Source organism: Balaenoptera physalus, assembly GCF_965194825.1.
Source record: "Balaenoptera physalus genome assembly, contig: HAP1_SCAFFOLD_2370, whole genome shotgun sequence".
Lineage (NCBI taxonomy): Eukaryota > Metazoa > Chordata > Mammalia > Artiodactyla > Balaenopteridae > Balaenoptera > Balaenoptera physalus.
Window position 1 is genome coordinate 12,847 of NW_028124437.1, and position 17,500 is coordinate 30,346.

General features: G+C 45.8%; 1 long non-coding RNA gene and 1 pseudogene across 3 annotated transcripts in view; both read left to right on the forward strand.

The window, feature by feature from the left end:
• LOC309654238 overlaps nucleotides 1-17,500 on the forward strand; it is a 45,625-nt gene that overhangs the window by 221 nt on the left and 27,904 nt on the right. Inside the window, exon 2 of one of the 2 annotated variants that reach the window (XR_014260064.1) lies at nucleotides 11,335-11,432. This is a non-coding gene — a long non-coding RNA (uncharacterized lncRNA). The remainder of the gene's footprint in view (nucleotides 1-11,334; nucleotides 11,433-17,500) is intronic. The other variant, XR_014260065.1, reaches the window with a different exon arrangement.
• On the forward strand, nucleotides 45-9,283 carry LOC309654240 (heterogeneous nuclear ribonucleoprotein A3 pseudogene; annotated as a pseudogene). Its single transcript has 3 exons — nucleotides 45-70; nucleotides 1,533-2,184; nucleotides 9,258-9,283. The product of its transcript is annotated as a heterogeneous nuclear ribonucleoprotein A3 pseudogene (transcript).

The following is a 17,500-nucleotide window of genomic DNA, read 5'->3' on the forward strand; positions in this document are numbered from 1 at the left end:
TGCACACTTAATAGACTACAGTATAGCATAAACATAACTTTTACATGCACTGGGAAACCAAACAACTCGTGTGACTTGCTTTCTTATGATATTCTCCTTATTGTGGTGTCTGGGACCAAAGCCATATCTCCATAATAATATGCCTGCACTAGGTAGGCACAGGCCATCACTCCTGCTGCAACGAGCAAACAAACTTGAATAAAGGATCATCGAGCTAAGGAAGCAATCAAGAAACAATATCAACTAGTATGCTAGAGAGGGACATTTAGAGATTTGGAGCAGGGGTTTGGTGTAGGGAGACATACTCCACTGGAAAAGAGAAATCACCATACCTTTTGATGAACTCATTTGCTGGCATGATGGAGTGAAATCTAGCAGAATGTCAAGCCGATTTCCCCCACAGGACATTTCCTTAGTGTCAGGGTGGTACAGGATGATGGGGGACTGAGCCAAGAAAGCAGAGTGAAATTTCCTGCACAGTCATGGCACGAACAAACCAAATCCCGCTAGATAAAGGGGCCTGTGACAATCATTAGGTCTCCTCTTCAAGACATTTGCCAGTTTTTGAACCTATAGAAAGCAGGAAGCTTAAATACCTAATGCCTGAGGGAGAGAACTTTCCAAAGTGAGGAATCAGAGACCTACCAGACTCACAGTAAAAACCCAGAAGTGCCATCCCCAAGAAGGGGGCTGAGTCAGAAAAAGTGAAATCATCTGCAATGTTTCAGTGTTTATGAGACAAATTTTCATTGAGAAAGTGTAACGGTAACAAATACATAGCTGGTCTCTCCTTACATTTGCCATACTCTGAAGCTGTGAGAACTGAGAGCCTAAAGAGCTGAATTCAAACATCTGAAAGACTGAAGTCAATAACTGACTGTATTTATTGAAGAATCAAAGACCTGTCAGGCTCACAGCAAAAATCCAGGGAGGCCACAAATCAGGAAAAATCATAGGTAGGATGAGACAAGTAAAGCTCCAACCCAGTTCTGACCTAGTAAAATTCCTGAAATGACTGAAATGATCAGCCACTCTGATTAACAGAGAAAGGGGTAAATCTTCTCTGGTTCAAAGTAATAGCATCTTCAGTCTCTATGAATTTTTTATTCACTATGTCCAGCACACAATCAAAAATTATGAAATTCCTGAAGCAGGAAAAAGTGACTAAAAATTAAGACAAAAAAAAAAAAAAAACAAGAAAAATTGATTGAGAGGGAATTCAGATTCTGGAGTTAGCACAGAACTTTAAAATGACTATATTGAGAGTAAAAGATGGGGATTAATAGATTAAAATATGGAGAATCTCAACAGAAAATTGGAATCAATTTTAAAAAATCAAATACAGATAAATGAAAAATAAGAAAACTGATCCCCAGCAGACCTTAGGGAATACTAGAAGAAATTTTTTTAGGCTGAAGTAAAATGGCCCAACATAGAACAGAGCTGGCCTCTCCGTCCCATATTGAACTCGAGTTGGAAGAGGCGAGTCCGGTCTCAAAACGGAGGTAAAACCGCCGCCCGGTCGCCCCCAGCCCGACTCCGGCCGTCGCCGCCGCCGCCGCCGCCGCCGCCGCCACCGCCGCCGCCGGGGGGGGTGGGGAGGAGGGCCATGATCCAAAGGAACCAGAACAGTTGAGAAAACTGTTTATTGGTGGTCTGAGCTTTGAAACTACAGACGATAGCTTAAGAGAACATTTTGAGGAATGGGGCACACTTACAGATTGTGTGGTGATAAGAGACCCCCAAACAAAACGTTCCAGGGGCTTTGGTTTTGTGACTTACTCTTGGGTTGAAGAGGTGGATGCAGCAATGTGTGCTCGACCACACAAGGTTGATGGGTGTGTAGTGGAACCAAAGAGAGCTGGTTCTAGAGAGGATCTGTAAAGCCTGGTGCCCATCTAACAGTGAAGAAAATTTTTGTTGGTGGTATTAAAGAAGATACAGAAGAATGTAATTTGAGAGACTACTTTGAAAAGCATGGCGAGATTGAAACCATAGAAGTTATGGAAGACAGGCAGAGTGGAAAAAAGAGAGGATTTGCTTTTGTAACTTTTGATGATCATGATACAGTTGATAAAATTGTTGTTCAGAAATACCACACTATTAATGGGCATAATTGTGAAGTGAAAAAGGCCCTTCCTAAAGAAGAAACGCAATCTGCTGGATCACAAAGAGGTCGTGGAGGTGGATCTGGCAACTTTATGGGTCGTGGAGGAAACTTTGGAGGTGGTGGAGGTAACTTTGGCCGTGGTGGAAACTTGGTGGAAGAGGAGGCTATGGTGGTGGAGGTGGTGGCAGCAGAGGTAGTTATGGAGGAGGTGATGGTGGATAGAACGGATTTGGAGGCGACGGTGGTAACTATGGCGGTGGTCCTGGTTACAGTAGTAGAGGAGGCTATGGTGGTGGTGGACCAGGATATGGAAACCAAGATGGGGGATATGGTGGCGGTGGTGGAGGATATGATGGTTACAATGAAAGAGGAAATTTTGGAGGTAACTATGGTGGTGGTGGGAGCTATAATGATTTTGGAAATTATAGTGGACAACAGCAATCAAATGATGGACCCATGAAGGGAGGCAGTTTTGGTGGAAGAAGCTCGGGAAGTCCCTCTGGTGGTGGTTATGGATCTGGTGGTGGAAGTGGTGGATATGGTAGCAGAAGGTTCTCAAAACTCACAAGAAAAGGGCTACAGTTCTTGGCAGGAGAGAGAGCGAGGAGGTGTCAGGAAAGCTGCAGGTTACTTTGAGACAGTCGTCCCGAATGCATTAGAGGAACTGTAAAAATCTGCCACAGAAGGAACGATGATCCATAGTCAGAAAAGTTACTGCAGCTTAAACAGGAAACCCTTCTTGCTCAGGACTGTCCTAGCCACAGTTTGCAAAAAGTGCAGCTATTGATTAATGCAATGGAGTGTCAATTAGATGTACATTCCTGAGGTCTTTTATCTGTTGTAGCTTTGTCTTTTTCTTTTTCTTTTCATTACATCAGGTATATTGCCCTGTAAATTGTGGTAGTGGTACCAGGAATAAAAAATTAAGGAATTTTTAACTTTTCAATATTTGTGTAGTTCAGTTTTTCTACATTTTAGTACAGAAACTTTAACAAAATGCAGCTTTGAAGGTGTTTCCTTGTGAGTTAACAAGAAGATCATTGTTAATTAATATTTTGTATGAATTTTGCTGAAGTTAACTGTAAAGAAACACCTGCTGACTTGCAGTTTAAGGGGATCTATTCTCCCCATTTCCAAACCATGAAATGAATGGGCTCTGACATGTGGAGAGAATAGATATTTGTGTTTGCAATGTGTGTGTTAGATAATAGACTTGGGTATTTAAATTAGCATATTTGTGAATTTAATAGCATTAAGACTTACTTCAAATGAAAAATCTCAAAATTCAAAAAAAAAAAAAAAAAAAAGAACAGAGCTGGGAGCTCGATTGGAGCTGCCTGTGGGGGAGGAGCGCCGCCGCCGCCGCCGAGAGCTGGGAGCTCGATTGGCGCTGCCTGCGGGGGAGGAGCGCCGCCGCGAGCTGGGAGCTCGATTGGCGCTGCCTGCGGGGGAGGAGCGTCGCCGCCGCCGCCGCCGCTGCCGCCGCCGCCGCCGCCGCGAGCTGGGAGCTCGATTGGCGCTGCCTGCGGGGGAGGAGCGCCGCCGCCGCCGCCGCGAGCTGGGAGCTTGATTGGCGCTGCCTGCGGGGGAGGAGCGCCGCCGCCGCCGCCGCCAGCTGGGAGCTGGATTGGCGCTGCCTGCGGGGGAGGAGCGCCGCCGCCGCCGCGAGCTGGGAGCTCAGTTGGCGCTGCCTGCTGGGGAGGAGCGCCGCCGCCGCCGCCGCCGCGAGCTGGGAGCTCGATTGGCGCTGCCTGCGGGGTGGAGCGCCGCCGCCGCGAGCTGGGAGCTCGATTGGCGCTGCCTGCGGGGGAGGAGCGCCGCCGCCGCCGCCGCCGCCGCCGCCGCGAGCTGGGAGCTGGATTGGCGCTGCCTGCGGTGGAGGAGCGCCGCCCCCGCGAGCTGGGAGCTGGATTGGCGCTGCCTGCGGGTGAGGAGCGCCGCCGCCGCCGCCGCGAGCTGGGAGCTCGATTGGCGCTGCCTGCGGGGGAGGAGCGCCGCCCCCGCGAGCTGGGAGCTGGATTGGCGCTGCCTGCGGGTGAGGAGCGTCGCCGCCGCCGCCGCCGCCGTCGCCGTCGCCGTGAGTGAGGAAGCGCCTCGGTCAGGCCTGCTGAGGGCCCTCGCCGACGCCTGGGCTTACCCGCCGCCCCGCCAGCTCCGCTCGTTTCCCGTCCCCCGCGGCCCGGCGCGGGGCAGGCCTGCCGGGGCCATGGAGGACGAGGTGGTCCGCATTGCCCAGAAGATGGACAAGATGATGCAGAAGAACGCGGTAAGCGCGGCGGGCGGCGCGGGCCGGAGGGAGGCTGGGCGGCGGGCGGGGGTCAGTCGGCCTGAGGGGTTTCCCGGCCCGCGGTGAGCGCGGCGGGTGCCGCGTGACGGCGGCGAGGCCCGCGCTCTGGGGAGGGGTTCCTGGGGAGGGGGGAGCTTCGTGTCCCGCGGCCGCGTCCCGGGCAGGGGTCCTGGGGGGCGTCCTGTCTCGCAGCCGCGTCCCGGGCAGGGGTTCTGGGGGGCGTCCTGTCCCGCAGCTGCGTCCCGGTCAGGGGTTCTGGGGGGCGTCCTGTCCCGCGGCCGCGTCCCGGGGAGGGGGTCCTGGGGGGGTCCCGGGGAGGGCGTCCGGTCCCGCGGCCACCGGCGCTGGGGCCCGCCCTGGGCGCCCGAGGCCCCTCGTGATTAGCGCAGCCCGGTAAACTCCATCGAGGCGTCCTCTTCATTATTTTAAACGTGACGGTGGTAAAGCCTCGCTGGTTTAGCTGAAGAGTGCAGAGAGCCCTCCCTGTTTGAAAGAATTCGTTGTCTTTCCCGGGCTCATTGGCCAGCAGCGAGAAAACAACATCAAACAGAGGTTTGTGATCAGTTTTAGACATGAAACTGTTCAAGCAAAACGTGAATTTCCTGGATCTTATTTTTGAGGAAGGCTGAACATTCCCTTGATTGTCTCAACTCTCCTGCATGTTTGCTTAGCAATTAAAAAAGGTGAACTATGCCAGTGTACTTGGCAAGTTGCTAAACTTTTTGGAAAAAGTGGATCTTGTTAGGCCGCGGAGTGCGGGGAGCTGTGTTTAAGGCACTGCCGCCGACGAGGCTGTGCTGCCGGCTGGATTTGGACACATGTCGTTGCTGGTCCTCTCAGTGGTTTACGGTTGCTACCGGTGGCGTTTTCTGTTACTGATAACGTGTGCACGTGAACGTGTTCTCTTGTGGTTTGTATGAGGTGCTCCAGTTTTTGCATTTCTGTCCACCTGTGTGGGTCACTCTCAGTCCCTTGCTTCCGAGTCGTCTATATTTTCAGCTAAACTTCTGAAATTCCAAGTCAAACGAATGTGAAGGAGAGAAGGGCTGCTCTGATTTGCACAGCACTTTGGAGTTACAAAGCGTTTGTGCAGAATTCTTTGGCGACTCACGACAGCTGTGTTGCATTCATTTTACAGAATAAGAAACTGAGTCAGACCAAGCAGTTCACCTCCTTAAATGAAGTGTGCGTTGTGGATTAAGCCAGGACCCGAGTTTCCTGCTGGGCAGCATGCAGAAGTAATGTTAAACACCGAATTCTTAAGACTTCAGACTTGGTGTGCGCCTCTTTTCCTTTAACAGGTGCATTGCCCGGCGTGTAATTTCATACCCTGTTAATCTGTCTTTGCAATTTTGGCTTTTTAAAGTACCTCCTGTTTGTTTTCTGTTCCAGACGTTGCCTGTGCCATTTATTTTTTCTGTTGATACAGGCCTTTCATTCCTCACTGCAAGTGATGAGTTCTGTATATTTGATTGGCTGAACGTTTCTGTTATTCTGTTTAAACTGGCAAGTTTTTTTTCTTTGCCTAGAGAACCCTAGACTCCCCTAGTAGAAGCTGGCTCCTAGGGAAAAAGGCCGTTTCTTGGGTAATTTTTTTCTCGAACTCAGGCTATAAAATGTGTACCTTTTAATCATCTAGTGCACTAGGTGTTTTTGTTTGTTTCCTTTCCTTGAAATAGACGTTTCCTAGAAATGAGGAATTCCTTAGTGAGCAAGTATGGAGAAGACCAGTTTGTATTTATCTGCAGTTCTCAAATTATAAACACATAATGCGTCAGCAGGAGAATGAGGATAAGCTCCACAGATAATCCTCAAGTCTCATTTTTCTTTTCAAATCTTATATTTCTAGTAGTACAGAACTTTACCAATATAAAAACTTGCCCCCCCCCCCCAAAAAAAAAAGAACAGAACTGCAGGAAAGAGCAAAGAGCACTTAAAGTCTGTGTGTGTGTTTAATATATATATGTACATATACCCAGATACATACACCTTTATATTTATATGTTGTTTTGTAAATAAATGACAATAATAATGTCTTGTGGAGATGTAGAACAGAAGTATACAACAAAAGCACAAACAGCAGGAGGGGGCAAATGGAGTTAAACTGTTAAACCTCCATGGGATGGTTCCATGGAGGAGGCAGAGAGGGGGATGGGATCCTCGAAGAGCTGCTGAAGACCTTGCATTTTTTGCAGATCTCTTTAGAATGCTACTTGTATATTATGCTCTCACTGAGTGCACCTGGCTGAGCTATGGCACATTAGCACGGTAAACATTTGTCAGATTTGCCCTAGTCAGAAAATTTTCTATACCTGCCATCCTGCTTGGCACTTAAAATAGTTTTTTTTTTTTAAGGTCTCTATGATATAGGGATGATGGGTGAAGAAGGTAGGCTGCAGGGTAATAATGTAGTATGTATGATCCCATTTTGATACAGTAAACAGAAAGTATTAAATGCATGCCTGTTTGTATGAGCAGTGAGTTTGCATGGTTATCTCAAGAGGGAGGGAATGGGACGGGTAGAGAAAGAGATTGACCACAGGCTATTGTTTTACTTGTTACAAGAGGCATGTGTTGCCTTCATTTCTGATTAAGCTTTTTGTTTACAGATTATTGTAGGTTTACATGCAGTTGTAAGAAATAATAGTGAGATAGGTCCTGTGTGTCCTTTACCCAGTTTTCCCCCATGGTAACATCTTACAGAACCATAGTATACTGTCACAACCTGGGTATTGCCATTGACACAGTCAAGATACAGAACATTTCCATCCCACAGGATCTCTCCTGATGCCATTTTATAGCCACTGCTGCTCCCCCACTCCCCACCAAATCATAATGATCTGATAGTGCAGTGGATAAAGTTGCACTAAAGTTTTTGTGCAGATGATCAAGGGAAAATAGCCCCTGGGGAAGATGGCCCATCTCCCAGTCCCCCGGCCCTATCTGTCCCTGGCAACCTGTCATTTCAAGAATGTTATGTGGGACTTCCCTGGTGGCGCAGCGGTTAAGAATCTGCCTGCCATTGCAGGGGACATGGGTTTGATCCCTTGTCTGGGAAGATCCCACATGCCGCGGAGCAACTAAGCCCATGCGCCACAATGACTGAGCCTGCGCTCTAGAGCCCGGGAGCCACAACTACTGAGCCCACGTGCCACAACTACTGAAGCCCGCGTGCCTAGAGCCCGTGCTCTGCAACAAGAGAAGCCACCGCAGCGAGAAGCCCGCGCACTGCAACAAAGAGTAGCCCCCGCTCGCCGCAACTAGAGAAAGCCCACACGCAGCAACGAAGACCCAACGCAGCCAAAAATAAAATAAATTAACTAATTAATTAAAAAAAAAGAATGCTATGGAATAAAATCATATAGTGTGTAACCTTTTTTTTTTTTTCTTAATTAAAAAAAAGTTTGTTTTTGGCTGCGCTGCCGGTTATGCGATCTTAGTTCCCCGACCAAGGATTGAACCCAGCCCAGGTAGTGAAAGTGCTGAGTGCTAAACACTGGCCCGCCAGGGAATTCCCAGTATGTAACCTTTTGGATTGGCCTTTTTCAATCAATGTAATTCCCTGGAGAGTCATCCAAATTGCATGAATCAATAGTGCTCCTTTTTTTTAAAAAAAAAATATATATATATTTATTTATTTATTTGGCTGTGCGGGTATATAGTTGCAGCATGCGGGATCTAGTTCCCTGACCAGGGATGGAACCTGGGCCCCCTGCATTGAGAGTGCAGAGTCTTAACCGCTGGAACACCAGAGAGGTCCCAGTGCCGCTTTCTTTTTAATTGCTGAGTAGTATTCCATGGTTTGGCTATACTTCAGTTTGTTTAATCACTTGCCCATTGAAGAACATCTGAGTTTTTTCCCATTTCTTGACTATTACTGAGAGAGATGCTGTGGACATTTGTGTACCTTTTTTTGTGCGAACATGCGTTCTCTGGGGTAAATGCCGTATGGTATGTGTTGCTTTTTTTTTTTTTTTTTTTTTTTGGCTACGCTGTGCCACATGTGGGATCTTGGTTCCCCAATCAGGGATCGAGCCCGTGCCCCCTGCATTGGGAGCTTGGAGTCTTAACCACTGGACTGCCAGGGAAATTCCTGTATTGCTCCCCCTGCCCCACTTGATTGATTGATTGATTGATTGGTTGATTGGCTGTATTGGGTCTTAGTTGCGGCACGCGGGACCTTCGTTAAGGCATGTGGGATCTTTTTTGTCATTGCGGCGCACGGGCTCTTCGTTGCAGCATGAGAGCTTCTCTCTAGTTGTGGCGTGCGGGTTTTCTCTCTCTAGTTGTGGCGTGCAGTCTCCAGAGCGCGTGGGCTCTGTAGTTTGCTGCACGTGGGCTACCTCATTGAGGTGTGCGAGCTCAGTAGTTTGGCGCGAGGGCTTAGTTGCCCCGCGGCGTGTGGGATCTTAGTTCCCCGACCGGGAATCGAACCCGCGTCCCCTGCATTGCAGGGCGGATTCTTTACCACTGAACCACCAGGGAAGTCCCTGTATTGCTTTTTTAAATTAAAAAAAAAAAAAAAAAGGAGAAGCAATTAGAGGTACAACAACTAATTATAAGATTGCCTCTCAAAGTACATATTCAAACCCTACATTCTTGGTGTACATAACTTCTTTATGTTGATTTCTGGTGTTTAGCTCTAGTAACAAGGCAATAATAATAACGCTGTAGTTTTCCTTGTTTCTTTCAACTGATGATCTGTGTATTTATTACAAAATAATTTTTTTTTTTTTTTTTACAAGTAATATTAACACTCACAAGCTACCAGGAGGCAAGTAATGGTTAGCGCTGGTGTGGTTAACTCCTTTATAGATAGGGAGGTTGAGGCATGGGTATTGTGGAATTTGCCATGTTTAGGCATGGGTATTGTGGAATGTGCCTAAGGTTATACTATAGCACTGTGTTCTGACTCAGATTCATTCAGATTTATTCCTTCTCTTTCTGTCTCCTGAATTAACTCTTTGTAATTTTGACCTAGGTGTGAGGACACGAAAAGGGTTTTTTCTGTATCTGACGTTTAGTGCTTGTTTTATAGAAGCAATATAGTATAGTTTTTAGAGTATGCACTTTAGCATGTGATTTTTTTTTTTTTTCTTAAGTCTTTAATGAATTTGTTACAATATTGCTTCTGTTTTATGTTTTGCACATGCCGGAAAGGTAATAGGCCTTGGCCCCTGGGCCTGGACTTCGTCTCTTGTGCTGTCTCCTGTCCCTGTTGCCGCCGCGCGCTGGCCCGTCCGCGCTGTGTCAGGGCGTATTGGTCGTCTCGCGGCTCAGTTCACAGTAGCTGAAAGGGACAGTGTGTTATGTTCTGATTTCTCCCCATCGTTTTCAAAGGGAGGCTCTGGCCATTGCTCCTCGGGTAAAATGCAGAGGGAGTGCTTTTTAAGATGGGACTGTCAGTGTTGGGGACACTCCTCAATTACCAAAACGGAATCCCCTTCAGTTCCTCCAGCTGTGTTGTTTTGGCACAGAAAATGTGAGTAATAGGAATTTGGAACTAAGTTGGAGTGAAAAAACGCACCGGTCCCGCCGAATTTTCCATCGAAACAGTTGATTTGTGTTGTCTCTAGGAATTCTAAAGGGCGTACCGTTGCTTCCTAACCGGTGTCATGTGGGAGATCTACCTCTGTACGTTCAAATGATTAATGTTGAGACTCTGCTCATGTGCGCAGTAAACCCTTTAATTCCCTAAGACCTTCCTTTCCTCCATCTCATACCCCATTAAGCCCGCTTCAGTTTATCTCCTGAATTTCTCTGGAATCTGTCAGCTCTTCCTCAACATCCTAATACTGAACTTGCCTGTCTGTTGCGATTAGGTCCTAACTAGTGTCCATATATCTTGTTTCCCTCCAATCCATTCTTCACACAAGAAACCTTCAAAGCAAGTTGGAACATTGCTCATAAACATCGCTCACAAACATTGTTTTGAGAATAGAAAACACACACTGGTGGCCTTTAAGACTCTGCGTGCTCTAGAATCCTCTCTGCTTCTCTAGCCCCATCTTGTGCCACGTTTGCCCTCACTTTCTATGCTTCAGATACACTGAATTAACCTTAGTTCTCACTCATCTGACAGAAGTCAGTTGAGAAATTATTTTTCACTGTGATTCCTAGCATTAAGGAATTTGATGATCAGGTTTTGTATGAGGACTAAAACTAAACTGGGAAGTGGAAGAATTGCGTTTCAACTGTTTCAGTCAACACGCATGTATTAATGATACCTAAGTATTGAACACCGGGCTAGGTTTCATGAGGGATACAGAAGTTCTGGCCATCTCTGGTTTTGGGTATCCCTTATTTGTTGAGACCTTTGCGTTGTTTGGTTGCCTTTTGTCTGTTTTCCAGATGGGAAAACAGGAACAAGGGAAGTATAGGTTATTACTAGGTGGGGTTGAACAAGTGGAGCAGCAAACTGCAAAGCAGAAAGAAGAGGGACGTACTATAGAGGGATGTGATTTCCATTTTCAAGGCGCCTGCGTCCTGTGCAGGGAGACAGCCTAACATAAAATGTGCCTAACAAAAGATCTATTGACTTCTTACTAAAAATCTCCAGTTCATATAACCCAGGGGTTTATACCTTCTCCTTTAAAAGTTCTATTCCTGGGACTTCCCTGGTGGTCCAGTGGTGAAGACTCTGCGCTTCCAATGCAGCAGGCGTGGGTTCAATCCCTGGTTGGGGAGCTAAGATCCCACATGCTGCGCAGCCAAAGAAATTTTTTTCAAAAGTTATACTCCTGTGTTGTTGAATTTAGTGGTTTAGATTTTGTTTGAATGTTAAGAAGATTTCAGTTTATTTACCAGGAACAAACAAAACATAATGTAAAAATAGTTTCCCAGAAACGATTTCCATCGTTCTCTTCTTCCCTTTCTCCCGCAGACTGACTGGTGTTTCATCTTGACAAGTTCTCTGAAGTTCTCTGTCATTCCATAGGAAAGCGGTCTGGCTTGGAGGTTGCAATCCCAGGGAATTTTTCATCAGCGGGGAAGTCTCCATCACTACAGAGGAATCAAGGTTGAAGTCAGTCCCGGGTAAGTGAGATGCTCCCCCTAAACACCAACACAGCAGTCGTGTACCTTTCAAGGGGTTCAGGGGCAAGATGGGCAAGGCATTTCTACTAACTCTTCTTAAGGATCATGGACAGTGTGCCCTATGCTACGAGGTAAGCGGTGACTGTTGTAATTCTTACTGGTGATCATTTCATGTCACTGATCCTTGGCTCTCTTTGTATCTCATAGGACTGTTGTAAGTCCAATACAAAATGAGTCTTCTTTTTAAAAAACTGAAATGTTTTACAAAGCCTAGCATTCTCATAGAGAGTCCTTTGAATTCTCCCCACTTTCCCGAGAGGCTAAGAACACTTCACACCATGAACTAGGAGAGGGGGTAGAGCCCTTTCTGATGAAATATAGAAACAAAGACAGAGTCTTAGCCTGCTTGCTCTCTGGACAGGATCTCGGACCACAAGGTCTTAAATCCTGGTATAAATGACGGAAGTGAGGACACTTCAACTGGCACTCTCATAACAAAAGTTCTGAAACACCTTCCAAAGAGACTGTAGCAGTAGACGAGGGAAGGGAGTGCTACAGTGTGGTAGTACAGGGGGAATGCTCGGCTACAGCAGTGAAAAATGTGGTACCTATTGGTGTGCTCTCGGGGTTCTTGTACATGTAGCATAGATGACCTTTACAGTGTCCCTGCCACCTTCCCACCTGCATTAGGTGTTCTTTTTGTATTATTTTTTTTTAATTTACGTTTATTTATTGATTGATTGTTTGAACTTATTTATTCTACGTATTTATTTTTTTGGCTGCACAGGGTCTTCATTGCTGTGCACGGGCTTTCTCTAGTTGCGGCTAGCGGGGTCTACTCTTGGTTGCGGTGTGCGGGCTTCTCTTGTTGCGGAGCATGCGCTCTAGGCGCGTGGGCTTCGGTAGTTGCGGCTCACGGGCTCTAGAATGCAGGCTCAGTCGTTGTGGCACATGGGCTTAGTTGCTCCACGGCATGTGGGATCTTCCCAGACCAGGGCTCGAACCCGTGTCCCCCGCATTGCATTGGCAGGCGGATTCTTAACCACGGCGCCACCAGGGAAGCCCTAGGTGTTCTTACATAGAGTCTAAAAACAGAGGGCACTGAGCGAAGGTAGTGGTTACTAAAGGCTCAGGATCTAAATTCTACCTGTCTCTACACCCCTTCCCAGCTGTCGATTTGACCCCATTTGTGAATGCCGACCTCATTCTTCAACTTTCTCTGCCGTTTGTATACTCACCTTGAAAACTTGTTTCTCTGATGCGTTGAGCAGACACAGGGTGGCAGATTGCAGAGGTGGAAGCTGGTGGTCGGATATTTGTGGGCTGAATCTCCTTCAGTCCCATTCCCATTTCTGGTTGCGCAGAGGCCCTACTTCCTGTGTATGACGCGGAGCCATAGGATTGCGGGCAGGAGCCAAGTTCTCCATACAGTGAAGACCCCAGTGTGCCTTGGTTATAGTAATATACCTGGCTTCCTTCCTGGTAGGGAAGTGACAGGCGGCTATGCCCCTGATTTGGAATCTGAGATGGTGCTCCCTGAGCAAGCCTGGCAGAAAGTGATGGATATAGAGGGACCATGTTATTGGCGTCTGAAGTTTTATCATACTGGGCTGCCATAAACATGGAGGAAGCAGCTGGGTGCCGGTCAGTGAGTGCCAGAGTAAAGTCTCCGAGTGAAGAGGAATTCTTTTCAGTGCTTCCTGTGATGTCCCACTCAAGAACACCTGGATAGGAAGGAGCTGAAGTGGAGATCTGGCTGTGGTCAGTAACTCCAGATAACATAGTCGTGCTGGAATGTTGGTAAAGGTAGGCACTACCCATGAGTGTCTGGAAAGAGGTACCGGTAGCCGATGCCGAACTGACGGCAGGGGCAGAGACTCTGGAGAAGTTGCAGACACTTCGTGTTAGGGAAGTTGCATTGCTCACCACAGGAAGAGAATGCTGCAGAGAATTTAGAGTTCCAAGTAGAGATGGATTTTGGAAATTTTCTGTAAGAACAAGAGGGTCATGAAAAACTCAGGGAGGTTGAGAAATTCTCACTACGTTTGAGGAACAGCATTATCTTAAGGTTCTTGCTCTCAGGACACCTCTACTATCGACCCTTCCTGAGAAACCCAAAATCAGACAGTTAATGATGGCTGTAAGGACTGAGCAGTTTTCCACTCTTCTGTATTAACTGCCTGTGCTCCCATCTTGGGCACAGATGGGCAGAAGAGCCAAGTGGTATGGTTCAGACATTGTTCTCTAGGCTGGAAGCAACCTTCTCCCTGCCCTGTCTTTCCCTTCAGCCTGCACTCGTATTGACTTCTATGCTATTTCCTAGACTGGAAGCATTTTAGAACTAGGAGGCCCTTAGAGAACTTTCTCTTTTTTCAGTCTCATTTCACGAGTAAGGAAACTGAGGCTCAGAGAGGTCGGGTTGACTTGTTCAAGTTCTCTCATTATGTTAGTGTCATTACCAGGTTTCAGAACCTAAGTATCCTGACTTCCTTGCCAGGACTCCACTCTGAGCATGATAGTGCCAGAAAGCAGGAGAAATAGAACTTATAATATAAGCATTTTTTTTGTCCATTAGAAAACAGTACGGCCATTACCATTGTCATCTTCAGTGTCTCCCTTTGCTTGTGCAGTTCCCACGCTATTACCTAGAGTTGACGTATAGCTCAGTCCAACTGGTGAACTGAAAGAGTCATTTTTGCCCTCTTCAAGCCTGGTTTCTCATCCTACCTCAAAATGATTACCCGAAAGTGGATTTCTTAAGTGCTTTTGGAAAGAGAAAAGTTATCTGATTACTTCAGATTACTCATCTATAAAGTGGTTATAACACCACCACCAATAATAATAGCAGTAATAATTAATAGATGAATAAGCTGATCTATTGCGTATGATTTATATGGAGGAAGATACAATAAGTTCTAGAAAGACAAAGAAAAATCATGAAAAACATGTTACGTAACGAAAAAGAAATCCATAGATATTAATGAAAACTGGGGTATGTGGGCAAGTATCAAAGCCTAATGAATTTACTAACAAATGACATTCTGTACCATACATGCAATATTATGAAAGTGAATTTTGCCCACTCTATTTTAGTGAATACTATTAACCAAAAAACACGATGGAGGTGATAGAGGTGAATGAATTCCTAGCCAATGCATACAGACAGAGACGATAAATCAGTAAAAAATGCACAACAAGCAACAGAATGCAACAAATGTGAATGTATAGGTAGCCACAACATATATAGACAAGTATTTCAATGAAAACCGGTACAAAGCAGACAGCAAAATAGTAAGTGTAAAAGAGTTTCATTATTGTGCTCATTCATATTTTTACCCAGCAAGTAACAGGTATTAAGCCTAGGAGAAATATATCTGTCCATGAATATAACTCATATAATAAGCAGAAAGGAAGCTTAAAAAGTATCAAGAAGGTTTTTGTATTTATCCTAGAACTTAGAATCATCTTCCACATCCAAGAAGATGACATCCCAAGACCTCAAAAAACCATCATCCCTAGAATCCAATTAAAAAAGATTTTCAAATGTAAGAAAATCCAAAGGACTCCACAACATTGTTTTAGATAAATGTGGATGTTTGTGTTTTCTTTTTTTCTTTTGCCGCGCCGCGTGGCCCTGGCCGTGAAAGCACCGAGTCCTAAGCGCTGGACCGCCAGGGAATTCCCTAAATGGGGAATTAGAGATGTGGGGCTTGACTTTTTCTTTTTCTTCTCCGGTAGCTAAGATCTACAAGCGAACGATGGCTGTTGATCAATGTGCTCTCTGTGTTAGGAAGGAAATAACTGTAAAAATGAAAAGCAACCTTGCCTTAGAAGCTACATATCACACAAAGGAAATAGTCCTTCTGATTCAATGTAGAAGATATCATTTAAAATGTTTAATTGGTCAAATGTCTACCTAGTTTAAAAATTAGAAAGAATAGAACACTGAAAAGCAGCCCCCTAGATAACCACTTTGGTTTCTGGTTTCTAGGAAGCATCATTTCTAAAACATACTTCTAAAATGTTTCTATTCCAAACTGTCAAGTGCCAGCTGTATTCAGAGAGGCAATAAAAGAAAGAAAACGGAGTATGACTTTTCTGATAGGCTGCCTTTCCTGGTGATCCCCTGTTCTGGCCTTACTTTCCTTCTTAGTCTGTTAATGTAAGGATTTGCTACCATCAGCTTTGTTTTGCCCTGCTCTGAGCAGATTTCCCTCTGTGCTGTTTCTGCTTTAATTTAAAATCTTTGGCTCCCATCAACATTCCATGGCAAACTGCCTCTTTCTTGAGAGCTCCTCTATGCTTTCCCTCTTCATTCTTATATTTTTTTCCCATCTCTTGGTTCCTGTTGGCCTGTGCTAATGAAAACAATCCTAAACTTGCTTACGTTTGACTCTGTGCCTCCCTATATAGCCCAGTACTCTCCATCCTCTCTCCCTATTCTCTCTTTTCAACTAGTCGAAATACTAGTGGAGGGAGACCATTGGAGATGAAACATCTTGGTATATATATCGCTAGTTTTCTGTGTCACCTGGCTTTTCTATGTTTCTGTTGAAACACTCTTTTGAGAAGTCTCTGATTTCATTTTCTACATGGGTACCCTTTAAGGCTCAATATTGGAAAAGAAGGGGATCAGAGTGATCAACCCAATGTGGTATCCTAACGTAACAGATAAGGAAAGCAGCAGGCTTTGTGAGGCAGTCAGTGATTTGTCCAAAGTCACACAGACAGTAAACGTCAAAGTCAAAACTGAAATTAGGTCTCCAGACTTGTAGTTCAATACTTTCCCTCATTATTCCACGCTATTTTGAATCTCCTCCTCAATTTAGGGGCAAAAGAAATCGAACGCAAAACTTTCCAAAGTTTCTTTTCTTACCTGACATGGTCAGAGAAGAGGAGACATCAACTGCAGGTACAAGGGATGAGGAGACAACACTAGAGGATGTCTGAGTGGCTGCAGCTGAACGGCGCACGTGTCCAGTACAAAGGTCACTGGTTACTGGTCCAAACGGCTCCACGGAAACCCCAAGACCTCTACCAAGTGGTAGTAGGTTTGGTAGGAGAGTGATGTCACAAAGCAGGCAGTTGAAAGGTATGAGCTAGCCAATAGGGAGGTCCGATCCCCAACAGGAGGGCGGGCTTGGGTGAAGAGAGCGTAGGAGAGCTAAAACAACCCCTCAATTTCTGAGCTCTGGGGAGGAAATCCTAGAAGACAGATTTACCTCCCCCAGGCTCTTCCATTAGGGAAATCATTGCAACATTTCTTACAGACGTTCATTAATATAATTAACTAACAGTTACTTATATTCTACAGAGTATTCTATTTTATGTATCATATACTTAGAGCTATATAGATCTTATTTAACTAGTATCCTTAGGAAGGAAAGAGCCATGTAGTTTGAACTATTACAGTTGTAACTTGGTTAAAGAGCAGGGTGAAGTTTGTTGAGTGTACCCTGTGGAGAATGTTGTGGTCCAAGGCTCTTCTCTTTTAGTTTCTTCTCCTTGACTCCTACCTTCCTTGGGCTGGGCTAGGCTGGGGGCCAGGTTGGACTTGCGACTTAACATTTCTCTTCCGCTTTCTTTTTTTTTTTTTTTTTTTCTTCCATTATGGGCATTGCTTCTAGGACAAGCCTTGGTCTTGCATTGGATGTTCCTTCCTGTCAACTTCCAGCAGCAGGAGTCTTCTTTTCAGTGCTTGATGCTTCACGAAATAGACTCTGCCCATTGGCAGCAAATACCAGAGAGCTAGGAGACAGAGCTGGTTGCAGACCTTTCCTCTTCCAGCCTTTGGTTGCAATTGTTTTGCCCATGATTTGCTAGCTCTAGTTCCTTGGGCCACACAGGTATCCTGCCATCCAGCTCTTTTTATATGTGAGAGACATTCTGAACACTGTCCCTCTTTCTTTGCACAGAAGAATATACAGTGTGGCAGTTACCGTAATCTCCTCCCCCTTGCAAACAGCCCCTCTAGAATCTCGGACCTCTAGGACTCTCTGTCTTGCATGCTTGGGTGCAAGGCCAAGCACAATGAAGAGGAGAATAATTAGAGAAAGAGGAGGACATTG